The following is a 6,000-nucleotide window of genomic DNA, read 5'->3' on the forward strand; positions in this document are numbered from 1 at the left end:
TGAAGGAAGATGCTTAACTGAGCCACCCAGGGGCCCCCAGAATAATTCTTAAAGGCCATGTGTCACTATTCACATCAGCGATGGACATCTGTGGTTCCACGTATCTTCTGAGTTCCTGAAAGTCCACATCTTGGGAAAAGAGAGTATCTTTGCAAGCAAAGTTGGACTTGGCCATCAAAGGTGTGAGGTAGGGATGTTAGACTACTATCTACCCCATCTTTCTTTCTGCCTCATACAGGCACTAGAAAGTAGGAGGCTTTCCCGGTTCAACAGAGCTTAATGTGGGTAGAGCCAGACATGGCACTGAGGTTGTAGCCCTTCCCTTTTTTCTATACTCTTAGAGGATTTTCTCCCCACCTAGCAACCAAATGCCAACTAGAAAACTGCAAGAAGGAAAAAGATTCTTTGGGATGCCTGGTTGTCTCATTCAGTTAAGTGTTTGTCTTCAGCTTAGGTCATGATCCCAGGCTCCTGGAATCAAGTCCTGCATTGGGCTCCCTGCTCAGCAGGGAATCTGCTTCTCCCTTTCTCTCTCTGTTCACATGCTTGCTCCCCCCCTCTCTTGAGTAAATAAATAAAATCTTAAAAAAGAAAGGTTCTTTGCCCTTTCATTCATTCATTCTTTCTTTCTTTATAAAATTTTATTTATTTACTCAAGAAAGAGAGATAGTTAAAGAGAGCACAGTCTGGGGGAGAAGGAAAAGCAGGCTCCCTACTGAGCCTGGAGCCCAATGCAGGGCTCGATCCCAGGACCCTGGGATCATGACCTGAGCTGAAGGCAGATGCTTAACTGACTGAGCCACCCAGGAGCCCCACCCTTGTTTTATTTTATTTTTTAAATTTTATTGTGGGTAGATACACATAATATAAAATTTACCATTTTGGACATTTCTAAGTATACAACTCAGTGGCATTAAGTACATTTACATGCCACTATTCGTGTACAAGTCTTTTCTATCTTTCCAAACTGAAACTCTCATACCCATTAAACATTAACTCTTCACTATTCCTTCCCCACAACCCCTGATAACTTTCTATGAATTTGACTACTCTAGGTACCACCTGTAAATGGAATCATATAATATTAATCCTCTTGTATTCTGTTTATTTCATTTAATATGTTTTCAAGATTTATCCATATGGTAGCAGGTATCAGAATTTTAATCCTTTTAAAGGCCAAATAATGTCTCTTTCTTTCTTTCTTTGAGAGGGGGGGGGAGCCTGTGCATACACATACCCATACCCACACATGACAGGGTGAGGGGCAGAGGGAGAGGGAGAGAGAGGATCTCAAGCAGACTCCTCTCTCAGTTCAGAGTCCTATGTGTGGCTCCATCTCACGACCCTGAGATCATGACCTGAGTTGAAATTGAATTGGATGCTCAACCGATTGAACCACCCAGTGCCCCCAAATAATATTTCATTGTATGAATGTATCACATTTTATTTATCCATTCATCCGTTGATTGACACTTGGGTTGTTTCTACTTTTTGGCTATTGTGATATCACTGTTAATCTTGGTGTACAATGATCTCTCCGAGTCCCTGCCTTCAATTCTTTCATATATATCCCTCCACGCTGAATCTGGATCTTATGGCAATTCTTGTTTAATTTTTTTGAGGAACTGCCACACTGTTTTCCACAGTGGCTGTGCTATTTTCCATTTCCTCGAACAGGGCACAAGGGTTCCAGTTTCTTCACTTTCTTACCAACACTTGTTATTATTCTGCTTTGTTGTTTTCTTTTCTTCTTTTTCTCTTTCTCTCCTTCTTTCTATAGCCATCCTAACCAGTATGAACGGGTACCTCATTGTGGTTTTGATTTATATTTCTCCAAAGACTAATGACAATGAACATATTTTCATATGCTTATTGGCCATTTGTTTATCTGTTTGGGGGGAAATATCTGTACAAGTCCTCTGTCGAAACAAACAAGTTCTTGGCTTCTGCTAGCAGTGCCTTGAGATGGTCCAAGTTATGAGACATAGGACACGCACGCCACCTGCTGGCCATTTCTTAGAATTTCCCAACACACCCCTTCAGGGCAAAAAAAAGTTTTTAGTTCAAGGAATTACCAAAGAAACCAAGGTCAATGTCACCTCAGATCATAGATGCCAAGGTTGTGTTCTGACAGTGGGAGGAACTTGGACTTGGAGTAGAGAAAGCCAGATTTGAATCTTGCCTTTGATTAAGCAAAGGGCAGGTCTCTTTGCCTCTAAATCCTAGGGCAGTGTGTCCAGTAAAAGAACAAGTCACTCCACACCCAGGTCTTCATGATGATGAAAGTGTTCTAGATCTGTGCTGTGCAATGGGGTAACCACTAGCCACATATGGCTGTTGAGCACTTGAAATGTGGCTCTTGTAAATAAAGAACCGACTTTTAAAACTTAATTGCAATATGGGGCACCTGGGTGGCTCAGTCAGTGGTTAGGTGTCCAGCTCTTGATTTTGGCCCAAGTCATGATCTCAGGATTGTGAGATCAAGCTCTACATCAGGCTCCATGCTGCGTAGGGGAGTTTGCTTGAGTTTCTTTAATTACCTTAACTGTAAGTTTCAATAACTGTCCATGGCTACTGACTACCGTATTAGACAATGCAATTCTAAAGACTCAGTTTCTTCATCTGTACAGTGGGGATGGGAATAGCTCCCGGGGCGGGAGGCGGTTTATGCAAGCAAAATGAGATAATCTGGGACAACATCTAACACAGTGCATGCTTGTAACAGGCAGCTATAATATGTGTTTGGATAAACACCCCATGGAATCAGTAGAACATTCCACCAGCACCTCTCCACCCCTCACTAAATTTTTCATTAATCTCCTGCTGTGAATTCAAAAGGAAAAACAGGGAATATTCATTAGTACCACAGGTCTGTCTCTCTTAAAAAACATTCTGTTTGAAATGAATCAGTAAATGTGGTGTTTTGTATTTTTCCCCCCTTTCTCCGAGACGGGAGACTGTATCAGCTTATGGTAAGAAAGCCATCCCAGTCAATGAATAATCAGAGGCAAAGCCAAGCAGATGATAAATCTTGGCCTCCATCCTGTGAAGCCACCCACTAAGCAACGTTGAATAAATCTGTTAAGCTTAGCATATTTTTCAGGGTAATTGGTTGCAGTTTTCACAGACTCTTTGATTTTTAACCTTATCTTGGGCCTATTCCAAGCTAATGAAACAGAGAATGAAGTAAGTTCTGATTTTGGCTTAAGTTTCAGGGAGGGGAACAAAGCATTAGCCTTGACAAGGCTGGGAGCAAAAAAGATGTTTGTTCATGCTTCTCTCCCCTGAGTGCAGGCAACTTCTAGGCTTCTGGTTTTTTGTTTGTTTGTCCCCCCTTCTCCCCAGATAATTCCCTTCTCCTTGGAGAAGGTTACAGGTGACTTAGAGAGAACATCACAAAATACTATGTAATTAAGCTGATTATAGCTTTGTGGATGCAAGATGCTAGCAATTATTTAAATCACAGGGTTTGGAGGCCATGAGGACAAACAACAGGTATTCTCTAGAAACGGTTGACTGTGTAGGCACAGGGTCAGGAAATCTAGGTTCAAGTTCCAGCCTCTCCATTTGCCCACTGTGTGACCTTGAGCAGGTACTCAAGATCTCTGTCTTCTTGCCAGTCAAACAGAGTACTAACTCCGTCAGCCGATGGCTGTGAGGAGAGATAAGATTATGCCTGTGAAGTACCAGCACAGTACCTGGGGTGTCATGAGGACTCAGAACTCCTCCCTTCTTCAGTGGCACATAGCAGGGCTTTTGAGAGAAGAAAATCCATAATGTGGCTTTTTTGTGTTCCCGGCTGTTAGGGGTTGTGTCATACGCCCCTCCTCCCAAATGTGTGTGTCGAAGTCGTAATCCCCAATACCTCAGCACGTGACTACATCTGGAGATGGAGTCATTCAAGAGGTAATTAAGGGAAAATAAGATCACGAGGGTGGGCCCGAATCCAGTACGACTGCTGTCTTTTTTTTTTTTTTTAAAGATTTTATTTATTTATTATATATTTACTTATTTAAATGAGAGAGAAACAGAGAAAGCATGAGCAGGGGGATCGGCAGGCAGAGGGAGAAGCAGGCTCCGCACTGAGCAGAGAACCCGATGCGGGACTCCATCCCAGGACCCTGAGATCATGACGCGAGCTGAAGGCAGACACTTAACCGACTGAGCCACCCAGGTGCCCTTGGTGTCGTTCTAAAATGAGGAGCTTTGGACACACATAAACACACAGAGAGGAAAGACCATGTGAAGACAGATGGGGAAGACAGCAATTTGCAAACCCAGGAGTTAGGCCTCAGAAGAAACTAACCCTCCTGACACTTTGATTTCAGACTCCTAGCCTGCAGAACTGGGAGAAAATACACTTCTGTGGTTGAAGCCCCCTGCTCTGTGATATTTTGCAGGAGCCTCAGCAAACCCATACTCCCACTCTGCCTGGGCCTCAGTTATTGATTTTTTTTTTTTAAAGATTTTATTTATTTGGGGGGGGGGCAGAGAGAGTGGGGGAGGGAAAGAATCCCCATGTGATCCCCTGACCCTGAGAATGCCCTGAGTTGAAATCAAGAGTTGGACACATAACCAGCTGAGCCACCGAGGTGCCCCCTCAGTTATTGATTTTTTTCAGTAAATATTTTTGTGCTTATTGTGTTCCAGGCCCTGAGGACACAAAGATGAATGATGACACAAAGTCCCTACACTCATGGAGCTGCATTAACTGAGGAGAACAGCCTCAGTGCACAAATAAGATAATTCCCATCAGCCATGCAAAGGCCCCAGAGTAGCACGGAGCTTGGAGGGCTGAGAGAAGAGAACGGAGACATGCACAGAAGTGGGTTCATGACATAGAAAGGCTATAGCATAAAGTGGGGAGACAAGCAGAGTGGATCCAGGTCAGCACCTACGAGTTTTTGTGTGACTAATTTATGGAAAGCCAGCCCTAGAACTCAGTCCTTCTGACTTCCTGCCCACTGTTGTCGTCATAAACCCTATCACGATTCTTAACTGAGTGGATCCACAAGTGTGGTGGGCTCTGTGAGGCACCACTCAGAGCTTCCTTCAGGAAAGAAGGGTTCTTCCCCCAGGAGTTGGGAATGAGGCTGGAAGACAGGCTTCTGTCATCACCCCACATTGGGGACTGCATTAACTGAGGAAAACAGCCTTGCCTTGTCATGCTTCCTTCCTAGGCCGTGCTTCCTTCTGGAGCGGCTGCAACTCGGGACAATTCAGAAGGAACAGAGCATCTTCAAGAGCTGCCCGTGACCTTTGTTGAGACCGCCTTGCAGGTCAGTGCTCCTTCTGTCCACTCCTATTTCTGTCCTTCCCTTTTACAAGGGTTGTCTCCACAAGCACTATCTAACAAACACCCTGCTGCTGATCTCTGTCTCAAAATCCGCCCCCTGAGCGCACCTCCTGTGACAGTGGCCCTACTGAAAATCAAGCATGGACGAACTAGCCCATAGAAGGTCTTCAAGGCTGCCGAAGTGGAGGACGGATGTGCATCGGGCAACGGAGCCTCGATGAGAGGCGGAAAATGACTTTGGGAGGGGACCGTGACTCCACTTGGAGTGCTCATCATACTTGCATAGTCCCTTCTGAGGGGTCCCTCAGGCTTGGGCTACCGCCCTGCATCTGTGGTTCCAGGTGACTGGACCATTGACAGGGGCCTGACTCAAAGGCAGCCTCCATAGGTCAGCCAGCAGTGGACAAGATGGTCTTCTGTGAGTGTTCTAACAGATGGCATCTGTCTCCCTCTCCAGACTCTTCCTGCAATGGGACCTTCTCCACCTTCCCTTTCCAGTCACGCCGGCTCCCTGCAGCTTCTCCATTTCCTCTGCTATTTCCTCTCCCTGAAGCACGCCCCGCCCCCATGCCTCTACCCTGCTTTTCCAGCAGATGACTACGCATCCCTTCATTTAGGTCCCTTCATTTAGGAACCAATCCCTTAACACTCTCTAACTTGATACTCTGGGTAGCTTCCTTCATGATGCTAGTCCTGTAAATCAG

This window comes from Mustela nigripes, chromosome 2 (genome assembly GCF_022355385.1).
Source record: "Mustela nigripes isolate SB6536 chromosome 2, MUSNIG.SB6536, whole genome shotgun sequence".
Classification (NCBI taxonomy): Eukaryota; Metazoa; Chordata; class Mammalia; order Carnivora; family Mustelidae; genus Mustela; species Mustela nigripes.